Source organism: Marmota flaviventris, chromosome 4 (assembly GCF_047511675.1).
Source record: "Marmota flaviventris isolate mMarFla1 chromosome 4, mMarFla1.hap1, whole genome shotgun sequence".
NCBI classification, from domain to species: domain Eukaryota; kingdom Metazoa; phylum Chordata; class Mammalia; order Rodentia; family Sciuridae; genus Marmota; species Marmota flaviventris.
The window spans coordinates 13987337-14002523 of record NC_092501.1 but is presented as its reverse complement, the minus strand read 5'-3'; positions in this window follow the sequence as shown (position 1 = coordinate 14002523).

Here is a 15187-nt window from a genome sequence, read left to right as displayed (position 1 = left end):
ATATTCGTGAGAGTTGAAGTCATTTGTGCTTTGGCCTTCTGCCACAAAATGCATAAGGTGTGCAGCCATGATGAAATAAAGTGCCTGTCATGTCTTATTGTTTGAATATATGGCAAAAGATACCCCATCGTCTGAGGACTTGCAAGGTTTTTTAGTGATTGCCAAACATGTTGGGTTAAAAGCCCTGAATGTTGCAGTCCAGGAAGGATGGGGGCGCCTGGGTGGAGGGAACACCTTTTCTCTCCACCACTCTCTAATATAATCTCTAAACCCTGTTCCAGTGGGACTGTTCCTTCAGAAGGGCAAGAGGGAAGCTTAATCCCCAGCTTTGTCCAGTAATTAGCGCCTCTCTCTCTCCTCTCTCTCTCTCTCTCTCTCTCTCTGTCTCTCTGGAGGCACCAAGCACAGATGCCCATCCGGATGAGCTCTGGGATGTGGAATGAAAACAAGACTGAAAACGTTGACTCACTTCTACAGAAGCCTTTTAGCAGCCTTTAAGGCAGTAAAAACTTCTCATTTCTATTGATGTTTGTTAGGTCTGAAATGAGGAGATGGGGCCCCTCCCACCAGGGACAAACCGGCAGAAGCACAGGAGGCAACCAATGACTTGGGGGTGAGCAGCGCAGGCCCTGCTGCAACAATGAAGGTTCTGTAGCGCACTGCTGCTCTTGTCCTGCATCACGCAGGCGCGTTTAGATAAATGCCATGGAAATGCGCTGTTTGCCACAACCCAAACCTCGGGAAGCACCAGTCAGAGCCCACTAACACAATTAGCTTTAAGTTAATGACAATGCCTCCGCCCCAGCTAATTAAGTCAAGGGAACTTGTAGCACAGGGGCTCCTGGCCTCTTTTAAAGCATCCATTGTGACATCATTTAGAAGTCATTTCGAACTCCTCCAAAACTGTGGCTCTGAAAACAAATGCAGTGCGACGTCCTTAGAGTTGTTGGTTCTATTTTCCCCTGTCAGAAATCTGACAAAAGCCAGTTGAAACTGTCAAAGAAAAAACATCACACGATATGAGGTTTTCCTCAAATTTGAAGGCTACAGAAGGAATGACAAATCTGTTCTCTAGATGACTCTAGCACAAAAGTGAATTAGGAAAGACTAGGAGATACACTGTCACAATGAAGAGATGAGGGTGTCCTTGACACAGTTCATAAATTTGAGGCCATGACAGAGAATTGTAATGAGATCCATTTGGATTTGATCTGAATTATCTGTAGCACTTAAAATACAGAAAGATCTATGGGACAGATATTTTGGGGTATATTTTTTTCTAAAAACACATCACACATTAAGAGACAAAAAAATTTTTCCCCATCTCTAGAGAATGTGTTGATGAAGACACCCTCTTGGGCCCTCTGTTTTTGTTGTTCTTGTTGCTTGTTTTTGTTTGTTTTGCTTAAGCATCAACAGAGACTCCACCTCTGGTCTGTGATACTCCATGATTGCATCTGTCTATCTGGTGGCTCATGGTGTGATATGTGCTGCCTGCTAGGCATGCAGGTTAATTATCTTGCCTAAGACCAGACCTGAGAGCTTCCTTCCCCATCCATGGTGGAGTTCTCCAGTGACTCCCTGGGACTCTTCTCCCACACTTCTAAAGTAGTGCCTTTCAAAGTGCAGGTCACACCTCATTCAACAGCCATAACCAATACTTATTTTATAAAATATGAAAATGTATCTCAGAAAATAGGAATAAGTATTATTTCATAAAACATGTTTCATTTCTATATGTGCAGGGTACCTATATTAGGTTGGCATGTCAAATGTATCTCTCATTGTGACTCATGGTTTAAAAAGTTTGAAAGCCTCTGTGTGATATTAATAATATTCTGATTTTTTTGTTTGGACATTTGCCACTCAGAATAAAGACTTCATTTCCCATCTTCCTTTGAAGCTGGTTGCGGTTGTTGGGCTAGGAGCTGGTGAATAAGATATGGCAGAAATGATATGAAGAACCTCTGAGAGGCTATCTCTGCCTACACATTTCTGTCATCACCCATCCTGCTATTTGGTGTGCTGAGTTCAACCAGGCACATGAGAACCACATATAAGGGATGGCAGAGCACCAGGTCAGAAGGGGTCTAATTCCCAGGTGACTTTCTGGAGCACAGCTGTCTGCCTTCCCTGGTGTGTCCAATCCATACTAGTGTGCCTGAGACAAATGAACTTGTCTTATTGGAACTGCTAATATATTGGGTCTCCAATACATGCAGCCTTTCTTGTAGAACTAGTGTATCCAATTTCCAATAAAAGAGAAACAAAGGGAAATAAATTTAATTAACAATTCTTTGCTGAATATCTATTGTGAACCAGCCCTCTGCTAGGCTGCTTTAGGAAATACAGAAGAATATCGGCTCTGAAGGAAAGTGCAATCTCATTGAGGAGATGAGCTGCATATCCAAAACAACAAAGTAGTAGTCTAAAATATAGGATGAATAATCAACATGAGTGAAAATAAAGGGCCTACAGATTCAGAGGAGCTAGGTAGAAAGGTAGAACATGAGGGAGAGGAAGAAGAGAAAGTAATAGAGTAGGAGGGACATTCTTGAGAGCTATAAAAAAGTGAAAGGAAAACAAAGACCTGCAGAATAGAAGTGGCAGGATCCTTTATCCCAGGCCTCCCTTTCATCTCTGACTACCAAAGTGATCTTCAGAGGTTCACTCTATGGCAAAGCTGCCCATCTACAGACTTGTTCTCACCTAGACATGGACTCCTGCTCATTTGTCAAAAACCCATTTTACCACCAGCACAGACCAAAGGTCCACGTGTCCCTTGTTAGAATCCCATGCAGAAAAGGATGCTGTCCCTGTGGGAAGTCACTCTGGATTTGGTGACAGTAACTTCCTTTTAGGGTCATACCCGTCTTATATCCAGACACACCCCTGCTTGAGGATGTGTTGGTCTGTCCTAGTGTACAGGAGTTTGGTGTGACTTCTTTTAATTTTCTAGGTAATTTGAAGTGCTAATGATATGGATATTCTGGAATCCTGGTTTCTGCACACCAGCTAAAAGCCATTTAACACTCAGGCCGCCCTACTTGGAAGACGCATGGCTCGGAGATGCCTGGCTGGCAAGGCATGGGTCTGTTAAAAGGAAAAGTGTTATTTCAGCAGACTCACCACAGAGGTATGTGTTAATTAAGTTAATTGTGCCATCAGTGATGCAGATGATGACAGTAACTGCTCCCTATAATGGGGCTGGGTTATTGCCATCATTTATTAAATGTATTGGTTTTCTTAAATGCAGTCACTTTCTCTTATTTTCTAAGCATGTGCACATATGCAGGCACACAATTTGTAGTTTGCCAATCATTTTCAAATGAATTAAATTACACTATTTAATCTTCACACCCACTCTGTGATGAAAGAGAAACTATTTTCTTTCCTAAGCAGCTGGGGAAATTGCAGCTAGAGTCATCTACTGAGACTTGCCCAAGGCCACCTAGCTTTTTAGTCAAGGAGCCAACCAAGTTTCAAGGCCAATGTCCTTCCCCAGGTGCCAAACTGTGTAGACAAGATTCCTGATGTTCTGAGGAGCAAAACCCAAATTTTCATATTTTGTACCCCCTAGTATATAGGCTTGACAAATATTAAATAATAATTTATCTTTGAAAATTATTGGTGAATCATCTAATAGCTCCATTCATTAAATATTAGAGGCTTCATAGTGCAAGTTGGTAAAAAAAACAAACACACTCTCAATGAATAGAGATCCGGGATATTTGGACACTTATCCTAGACCCCTTCCCAAGCTTCCTTCCCAAAATATTAGGGGGCATTTGGCTTAACCTGAATTATTCTCACTGTAATTCCTGTGAAGATGAATAATGCTTAAGAATGACAAATCAGTATAGCCTTTCATTGAACTTGACAGAGACTTCTGGTGAAAGCTTCCCATTTCACAGTGAATGCAAAGTCAGGGCTTTACCAAGTGACTGTCCTGCCAAAGTGAGAGGCTACCTTGTTGGCTGAAGGTCCATCCTTAAAGCTTTGATATAATGTCCCCTGTTAAACTGTAAATATTCTTGGGAGAGTTGATTCAGGAGCATTTTTGGCTAGTTGTGCTTTACTTTGACTGAGTTTTTAACTGATTGGTTGGGTGGCAAAAGGGCTGTATGCACTGGTCTGGAGCCAGTGAGTACTGTGCAGTCTAGAAGAGACTCATTTTTGGAAACTGGTAGTCAAGCATGGGTTGCTGTGCAGGGGAAGACTTCAACCATGTCTGACAGCACCCAAAATCTTGAATGTAATTCTTTTTTTTAAAAAAAATAAGCTTTCACTTTCACCTCATGCTCAAACAAGTTGTAGAAGAAGAGAGAGAAAGAAAGATTTCTTCACCAGGTACTTGCAACTCACTTGGACATCATCTTTTACTGGCTTTCTTAAAGAATCATCTGAGGTTGCTGAATAGAGAAAACCTGAACTTGTTGACAAGTTTTTCCTCTCAGCCTGAGGAGGAGGTAGTGTTAGAAGTTGATTTGTGCCTGAACTTGCTCTTTCCTGTTAGTGTAAACACTTATTAGCACAACCAGAATTTTTGTACATGTTAGCAAGATGGTGACTATGTAGCAGCTCCCGGGAGAAACCTTGGGCACTGTATCTATCATGAACTTCCTTAAGTGCATCCTGTGACTCCTGTGGGAGAGGATTCTGGGAAACTTAACTCTGGTTTCCTGTGGACTTAGCTTCATGGTTCTTTTCCTTTGCTGAGCTTATTTTATCACCTTTGCCTGCAGTAAATCAGAGCCATTAATACAACTACAAGCTGAATCCTGTGAGTCTCCTGGAGATTCATTGAACCACCCCATAGATGGTTTTGGGGACCCCCCAACATGGAAGTCTTCTAAGTGTAGTTCATGAAGTGAATAGACAGTAGTGTAAGATTATCAAGGGTTAGGTTGAAGCAGTCAAAGCAAGGTTGGCTTTATGAATGTGAGGGCTGTGTAATCACACAAAGTGTCTATGCTCAGAGGGACCCTGAGCTTGGTTTAATGTTCTGTCAACATTTTGAAATTCTTAACTTATCCACAGAGTCCTGCATTTCTACTTTGCTCTGGGTCCTGCAAATTGCACAATTGATCCTGGGTAAAGGTGAGACTTATAGAGTAGAACATCTGGTTGCTCCAAATGCTTGCTCTCTCAACCCTAAGAATCTTCACTTAGTTCCCTGCAGGGCCTTGAAGTCATCTTCTACAGATTCATTGTGTGGAGAAGAATTCCCAGGAACATTAAAGGGCTGTTAGTTATTTACAACCTAAGGCAACCATATTGACTCATTTGCTCACTGCAAACTCTCCTCCTTAACCCTTGGCTGAGTTCAGGGTTCTAGGTCAGCATTTCCCAGAGGCTGATCTTCAAAAAACTGATCCCCATGAAATGCACAGAGAAAAAAGTTTCACTGTCAGTAAATTGCTGACACTTTATCCTTTCTCTTAGAGACTTAAAGTCTGTAATAGCATATGAAAGTCTTGCACTGAATTAAGCTGTTTAACATTATTTGTTTTGTAGGCTGGGTGGTATAAACAGAAATTTATTATCCCAGTTCTGGAGATCACATGTTGGCAGGGTTGATTCCTTTTGTTTTCTAGGCCTCTCTCTTGGTGGCTTTTGGGCCATCTCTTGTGTTCCTATCTTTGTAAATAGACTCCTCTCATATCTGCCTCCATATTTATATGGTTTCTCTGTGTGTGTGTGTATGTATGTGTACTTTTGTACACCTGTTTTGTGTCTATTAACGGCCGTGACTGCTATGATTTCTAAGAGGCAGATGGAGACACAGATCTTGCATGATCTGCCCAGCCTCTTTTTGTACCCCTACCCCCCCATTTCCTAAGTTCCAGCCATATTAGCCTCCTTTCTGTTCCACCTGAGTTTAGCACCTGCTGTTCACTTAACCTGGATCTTCACCTGGCCCCTATTTTGTTTGGCTGAAGTTCTCAACTTATAGGATATTTCCTTTGGGAAGCCTTGTCTGCTGTCCCCTGGCGTTCTCTCATGAGGCTTTCAAACCCTTAATATTCCTCTTTTCTTCTGGATCCTAAGTTTCATGAGGGCAGGGAGCAAATCTGTCATATTCTTGCTGTATCCCCAGCACCTAGTACAAGTATGATACAAATAATTACCTAAATATATAAGTTGAATAAATGAATGATTCACTATGTAAAAAGGACTCGAAACAATGTAATAAAGGAAATGATAAAAACAGATGAGGGACTAGATAATGCAATCGTTTAGAAGTGAGTTCAATACTCACCCTTACCAAAATGACTCAAATTTAAAATGAAAGTCAATATTAAAGGATTTCTATTAACTTAATTTTGTCCAAAGAAACTCTTTTCCTTAAGAGGGAAAAAAAGAGTAGTACCAAGATTTATTTTAAAAGCTTCAGAGACATCAAATCATTTTCATAAAAGAAAAAATAAAAACCCTCTAGATGAATGTATTTGAGTAGAAATGCCCAGAAACATGTGGATTGCATTTCCCTTAAACTCTCTTGGGTTTGCAAATTGGAAAGAAGGGACTGGAATAAAATGCATTTTCTATTTTCCTGAAGTTAGTATATTTGGGAAACTGCGATATTTGAGATATTCAGGAAACTGAAAATATGTGTGGGTACTTGTTTAAGTACCGTTATTTCCAGTACTACATTAAAGTGGCTGATAAGAAAGAGGAAGTGGGCATTTAGCATCTGAAAAGAACCAATTCAAAAAAAAATTTTTTTTCCTGTGTAGCTTTCACACAAGAGAAATCTCCCTCTGCCTCCCCTCCTTGACCACAATCAATATTTTTAAGGGATGAAGACAGGAGGAGGAAAGAGTTTATTCAGTCTTTTGTATGCGACTGAGCTGTGAAAACAGGATGAAGATTTTGCTAAATCTGTCCATTAAGTGCCTCTAAGTGCTTTTAAAACATGTCCTAGAGCAGAATGGAGGGCACGAGAAGGAGAAACTGGGAATTAAGGCTAAATTAGTACATTTCAGTGTCTTGATAGTGAAAATGTCAAAAAAAAAAAAATAGCAGGAGTGACAGAAGATAAAACTTCAGATACTCCACTTAAATCTTCTTTTGTTGAGTATCCTTAAAAACTGAAAAGTTGTTTGAGTTTTTAAGTGGTCAAATTATGTAATTTTTGCAGAGTGAGGAATTATTTTTCTGGTTATCTATCAGCATCAATATGTAATTTTCCCCTAAATGTGTGAGATAAGAAGAATTGGGTTAAAACATACCAACGTAAATGCATGGTATAATTACTAGACATGCCAATAACTTCTGACATAAATAGATATTTACTTTCTAATTGAGATATTTAAAACACTTTCAACACAAAATCAACAGTTTAATTACATATAAACTTTTTTAAAAAATAAAAAGGAGAAAAAAGTAAAAGAAAATAATTTTAATAAAGAATATCAGTAATATTGCATGTGGATAAAAAAGTTTAGATTATATCAACCTCTTATATTTAGAGATAATAGTGGAAAGAGCCATCCATTTTCACATTTATAAATTACAGCAAATTCATTTGTGTCTGAAAGGTGGACTGCTAGAGCCCCCTAGCTGTGGGAAATAATTCTGTCCTCATAGGTGTAGATAAATAACCTAATTGCAATGGTAGTAAGTAGTTCACCAATAAACCTACTGGGAACCAATAAAATAAGATCATATGACATGACAACCTCCCCAACACTGTTGTACTACCATTTGGGTCCACAGTAATATCAACACTTCCATAAGCATCCATGAACATCTATCTTGGCCTTCCACATCTTGAACTTCTGGGCAGGACTCTATCATCACCCTTTCCCCTATTGTTTTGATTGGTTTGAATTAGATGAGCTCCCACACCCAGAAGCATGGTGAGTCTGATTCCAGTTCTGTCTTTAACAGACAAAGGGTCTATTCTAGGGACTTTGAATGGCCTTAGTCTTGGGACTAATCAGACAACCGTGTTCTATTTGGTTTTCACTGAGCTTTAAAAGCTTCTAAATAGCTATGTGGCATATGTAAATTGGAACATTTGAGATGAAAATCCATATTTACAGCTTCCCTTGAAAAACCCAATGATCTTGTAACTCTAGGACTGAGTGCCTAGGAGCACGAATAGGCAAGTGCTAAATCATGCTTAACATAAGCGTGCCACATACGACTTAGTCCACCACGACTCCCATCTCTTCATAATGGATAATATAGTAACCATATTAACTGCTTGGAATCTCTTGGCATCTGAGTTAGCAACTCTTGACCTAAACCCTGAATAATTATACTAAGAATGAAAATAAGGCTTCTAGTAATTCATTGTTACTATGAATCAGGCACAGTGCAAGGTCCTTTATGCTCATTACCTCAAATCTTCAGATTAGCCATTCAAGACAACTGTTGTACTCATCTGCTGGGGGCCATCTATAAACCATGGGTGAACTGAGCAACTATGGAGCCATTAGGCAGGGAAGCCCAGTCTTGGGACTTCCCAGGAAGAATCCACTGGTTGGAGAGTACATAATTCATGTTGGTGTTTTCTAGCTCTCCGCTCACGTTCAAGCACAGCTCTGGAGATGGGAGTAACCCTCTAGAGCCAAACAGCCTCCTGGAGATGGGTGTAGTTTGCCAAATGCCAATCAACCTGTTTACTGCAAGACCCCTGCCACCCAGAGAAGCAAGCACCAAAACAAGACTTCTGCCACTCACCCCTTATGCCTACCTTTGATGTACTCCCCCTTAAATAAAGAATCAGGGACTTTTTTAGTTGTTCAGTTCCAGTTCCTATCAGAACTGGAAGACCCATCAGTCGCTCTGCTTTTTAAATCGAATCTTTGGCTTTGTCTTATTTCTTACTGATTATTTCAGACTTTTTATCTTCCCAGGCAGCTCACACTTCCTGAACAGGAACCTGCTTTGTCGGGGTGCTGGCCACCCCATCATACGTGTCTTAATGAGGCTTTCATTCAAATTAAGTAACTCAACAAATATACAATGGGCACCATTCTGAGCCAGGTATTTTAGTAATTACTGAGGATACATTGCTGAAAAAGACCGCCATCACCCCTGCTCTCATAGAGCTTTAGTCATGACAAAGTGAGAGTGTAGATCACTGTGGGGAATAAAGTAGGAAGAATTTATTGTGGATGGTATCAGTGTCCCCAAACTTACATCAGAGTCAGCTGGAAAGCATGCATTCCCCCTACCTGCTCCATTCCCTTTCCATCTCTGCATTTTCTGATTTAACAGATCTGTAGGGCCAGGAAATCTACCCTTTTTTAAAAAATGTGGCAAAGTGTCTATAACAATTTTTTTTTATCATTTTAACCATTTAAAATATATAGTTCAATAGCATTAATTCCAGTCACATTATGTGCAACTATTCATCTCTAGAACTTTTATCATCTTCTCCATGAAACTCCTCTCTTCTCTCCCTTAGCTGCATAATGTCTTCCAAGTTCATTCATGATGTAGCATGGATCAGAATTTTTCTTCCATTTATGTAGAAACAACATTAACTTTATTTATTTATCTGTTGAAGGACTTTGGGTTATTTCTGTCCTTTTGGCCACCATGAATAATGCTGTTATGAATGTGAGTCTAACAATGTCAGTTAAGTAGGAATCTGCATTTTTACCAATCATCCAGATGAATCTGACTCAGGCAGGTCATGAGTTAGACATTGATAAATGATAATTAGGCTCTCTGAGAAATTGACATTCAAACTGACTCTCAAAGCTTGAGTTGACTAGGTGAAGAGAATAAACAGCATCCACCCTGGAAGCCTGGAAGTGTGGACTTCAACTCCTGAAATATTGAGATACTGGAATTGCCATAAGAACATTCATCAGCACTGAGGATTATGAGTGAGTGTCATAACTTAGTTGAGTACCTAAAACAAGAGTTTTTCACCATCCATTCCTTTAACATGTATGTGTTAAGTGCTTTCTATCTGTCAGCACCTTGCTGAGTATAAGAAATACACTGAGTCCATTTACCCATTCACTTAGAATGAGCCGGGCATGTGCTAAGTGCTGAAAAATTATAGGAAACTGTTACACCATATAATTTTAATTGTTTCACAAAGTCTACAGATGTAATGCATAAATATTAATAATTTTCCTCTATCCTGATCCCAAGAAATGCCAAAGAATTATTTAAAACTCAATGTGCCTATAGGTATGCACCTGAGCCGATGACATTAGATTTTTTTTCCTTAGCTTGAAGTGTGGGAGTTATAACTGGTGATGATTTCAGAGTTTTTGAGGCATTCTTTATTTCCACTATTAATCCATTCTTTTGTTACTGATGAAATATTGGCATTGATTTCTTGGTTTCCACTTTTAAAAATGAGTCCCACATTTACCAGCATTTACAAACGTTATAAAGGTTACCTTGACACATTGATGAGAAAGCTGTGGTTCTCTGAAAAGGTAAATAGAGGAAGTCTTTCATGATTAAATCACTTTAAAAAGACCTGAAATTATGAAAAAAAGCCTGGAGGAACATGATTTTTAAAATGCTTGAATCAGAGATAAAGGTTTACAACAGCAGACGACTCAAAGAAATTCAGAAGAGTACTTTTTTTGAATTCTTGCATCATTTAACTTGGATGATATTTATCATAGTCTTTCTTGTATTATAGGTGGTTATTACCAGATGGCAAGTTTCTTGAAGGTAAGGCTGTTTCTTTATCATCTTTGAATAGCTCTCAGCATCAGCACTGAGTAACTCACAGTATGTTATGCGCTGGAGCCTGCCATAATAATAGAAATCCAATAAAAATTCAATGATTGGACAAACAAATGAACATGATTCACAGAAGAGCAATTTGGAAAGAAGCAAAAATGAGTTACCATTTGTTTAAAATGAGCACACTTCTGTGTTAGGGAAGGCAGGCAGCAAAGTCACGAGATTAACATGAAAACAAAATATGGCAAATAAAACCTCACTTTTTTCTTTTTCTTAAGGAGAAGAAGCTCCTGGCTCATCCTGCAGAAAGAGCCCTTCTCATATGTATGGCTACCACTGTCTGGAACAGTAAACCAGACTAAGTGTAGATCAGGCCAAGAGAAGTTGAATATCCTGTGCTGCCTGGGGTCAAAGCCCTGCTGGGAGTGAGAAGTAGAATTCAAAAAAGCAAATATACGGGTTTTGTCATCTCTGCCCTGAAGAGTCCCGTGACTCAGACTGGCATGATCATTGTTTTAGGTAGAAATGGGTAAGGAGGAAGGGGGTTGAAAATAAGGGAAGGAGAGGAAAAGGAAAAAGAGGAAGATTTAACTCAAGTTTAAAAAGCTTTCCCTTCTATTCAAGAAAGAGAGCGTGAATTAAACAAAGTGACCATTTAAAAAAAAAATCAGGCCTCAAAATATTATTTGAAGGGATTTTGAAACATCTTTCTCTGAATTAACAATTTTACAAGTATATTTATGTTTGATCATGTTTGAGAAGAAAAATTTTGCAGTTGTAGTTGTTTATATGGAAGCTCACATTTACCTGCTTATCTCCATCCACTATTTCTGCAAACTAAATCATGTCCCAGTTACTGCTTCACTGGTTTTAATGGGAGTTCAAGTATAATTCTGAATCTGTTTATTTCTATAGATTCTTGGTAACTGACAGCCTGGGCCTTTTTTATTTTCTACTGCCTAATGATTCCTAGCTTTTTTTTTTAACCCACATTTAGCCACATTTACTGTTATTTACTTATTTATTTTTATTATGGTTGTTTTTTGTACCAGGGATTGAACTCAGTGGCACTTAACCACTGAGCCACACCCCAGCTCTTTATTCAAATGTTTTATTTAGACAGGATCTCACTGGTTGCTTAGGGGCTTGCTAAATTGCTGAAGCTGGCTTTGAACTCCCCATCCTCCTGCCTCAGCCTCCCAAGTCTCTGGGATTACAGGCGTGTGCCACCACGCCCCCACCAGAACACTTACTTTTAAAGAAACTTCAGTTGAGGTCAAATTCTTTGTAAACCAGAGTGTGCTAAATTAGCAAAATAAGGGTGGAATCTAAGAAGTCAAGGAGAAGACTTGGAAAGAGAAGAAAGTGTTTGAAAACTCCTCTGTTTCTCTCCGAAAGCAAGATACAATAAGATACTATAACTTAAAGCATCTCCTTTCCAGAGAGAATAACTCTTATAAATTTTTAAATCCTGTCTTCTCATGGGGATGACATGGGGAGCCTGGCAGGAGGGGTTCACAGTTCATGTCCACAAATCAAAATCAGGTATGTAGGCTATGTTTCAGCTTGCTCTGAACTGTATCTTATGTAGCCAGGAACAAACATGGAAATATAGCTCCTCTCCACTTTCTGACGCCATCTCATATATCATTCCTGGGGTGTGTCATTGACTCTACAAAAAAATTTCTCTCTTTCTTTCTTTCTTTTTTTCTTTCAGAAAGTTGAGAGTTACTAACACAAGAAAAAGACCATATAAAACATCTACTTAGAGTAATTTCTAGTTTCTAAAAGGGCAAAATCTGAGCTATAATCTCAGTCACCAGAATGCTGTCCTCTGGAGAAAATCCACACTATGGCAGGCATCTGGTCCTCTATTCATCTCTCAATACCTGGTTCATTAGGGAAGCTTCATAAATGTTTGTGGAATGAAGTGGAATGGAATGCAATGACACTCTGCAGAATATTGCACAGCATATAATTAGGAAGAGCTCTCTAATTTGTAAAGCAAGCAGTTGCCCATGTAAAGTGATTACCCAATATAATGATTGTTAATTACTCAGTTTCTTGGATTAATTCAATTTTTCCAACAGCATACTGCTTTTATTAGGTTGAACCATATGAAATTTCCAACACTTGCCCATTTTTGATCTCCCAAATGGATGTTTCATGTGGTTCAGTCTAATATCCTAATATTAGTAGTTGTAGGTTGAACCATATGACACTGTTATTTTTTTAGATTAAACACAGTTGATAACTAACAATCCATGGAGCTCAACCATATAATGATTATATAATTATTCATCACTATATAGTCAAAATCAGCTACTGCTATCTGTTGAGTATACACCAAAGCTACACATGTTGCTAAATAATTAATGTACATTATTTTTATTTAATCTTATGAGATATATGTTCAAATATTGCCATTAAAATTATGCAAATATTCCCCCAAATAGTTAGACATAAAAGTGTTGGTCACTTTTATCTTATGAGGTTGCTAACTGTTGAACCTAGTGGCTGGCACATTGATAGGGATATAAAGATTAGAGTTTGAGGCCATAGTCTTATAGGAAACCAACTTTGGTGAGTCAGGGGCTTGAGGCACACATCTCTATCCCATGTGGTTCTTTGTGGAACTGTGGCTTTAAAGTATGGTTCCCAATTGGTCTTGAAGTCACAATTATGCTTTAGGAAAGGTAATATGTACAGTGGGAGATAAGTCTCTCTCTCTCTCTCTCTCTCACACACACACACACACACACACACACAAACAGAGAAGAGCTCTGTAGACAGACACTGAAAGTCAGGGACATCATATGTCCCATTGTGCCTAGGAAAGAATTGATTCCTGTCTACCCTCCCAGCACGATTATTGAAATCTTCCCATATTGTGCTCAACAGCAGGGCCAGAAGTAGGGGAGAGAGGTAAGCGAGGTACTTGCCTTGGGCACAGAATGTAAGGGGCTCCAAAAAACTTGCTAATTAAAATAGATCATCTTTTAAAGAAAAATTTTGAAGATCAAAATTAATGTAAAAGAATCTATGATTAAGAAAATACCAACATTTTAAATAAAAGAAGAGTCAGTAATACCGATTTTTTTCCTTTTGCCTCAGGTTTCCATATGGCTCTGCTTGGCGCTGCTCAGAAGCATCTCAGATCGAGCAATAAATTATACAGTCACCCTAATTTAGAGTACTTCATAAAATAACAGTGAAAGCTTACATGGTGATTACTAGACCCTGAGTACTATTCTAAGTGTTTTAACTCTGAGCTCAATACTGTCATTATCCCCATTTACAGCTGAGAAAACTGAGGCTTGGAAATTTTAAGTATATAGTTCGTGTCAAGTTGCACAGCTAGGAGAGGAGACCAAGATTTGCGTCTAGGCAGTTGGCTCCAAAGTCCTTAGCCATTACACTAGGCCGCATCTGAGGAAGAGCTCAATAAATGTCGCTCCTGTGAATGTTATCATAAATAATAAAGAAAGAGAGGTCAGGTCTGGGAAGAATGGTGGGAGGGTAGGGAGTAGCTTCACCTACTTCTCAATTTGGACAAAGTATGGCCCAGAATACAGCTGTCAGCCAGATGTTGTTTAACCTTTTTTGAGCCTCTGGATCGTGTCAAATGAAAAGATTAGAACTGCTGATCTCTGAGGTCTCTTTCAGCTCCAGATAATAGTCTTCTATTCTATGCGTCCTCATTACTACATAGCATTTCTCTGGCTAGTATTCCAAGGCACTTCTTTCTCTTTTTTCCCTTCTGTTTTCAGCCCCTCTGCACTCATCCTCCATCCTCTGTCCATATGGCTTTCCTTGGTGATCTCATCCGTTCCCATGACTTCAGCGCTCACCTCTCTGTGGCTGACTCCCAAGTCTTTATCTTAGCCCCTTCCTCTCTCCCAAGATCCAGACCTCAATTTCCAGCCGAGGACTCCCTCCTAGTCTCATACTGAAAACTGTAGATCAACATGTCCAGGGTCAAACTCATCACTTTCCACACTTCACTATTCAGGCACAGCGTCCCGCCTGTCCCTTGCACCCCCCTCTCAGGCAGGTGTTGACACCTCAGAATTTCACCTCTGTGGCAACTTCCTTCCTTTCTTTGCATTCCCACTGCTCAGACTCCATTCGGCCCCAGTCCTCCTCCTGGACTACTCCTTCCCAACTCCCCCAGTTCTCACTGCTGGGGTGAACTTCCTGGACTGGGCCTGGAGTCTTTCATAACAAGAGCATTCAGCGTTTTCCCAGTGTCTGCAGAGAAAAGACCAAATGCTTTTCCAGCTGTATACTCACTCCACTACTGAGCTCCATATATCTCATATGCCCAGTGCTCCCCAATTACATATGTATTTTCTTACCTTTGGCCTATGCTGTTCCTATTGCTTAAGGCTTTTCCCTTCCCTGGTTCTTTGCCCATCTTTCAAAAGATCTCTCTCAAATACCCATTTGATACTTCTTTATGAAGTATCAAATTCCTGGGGCAGAAATCCTCTTTCCTTTTGGTAAATAT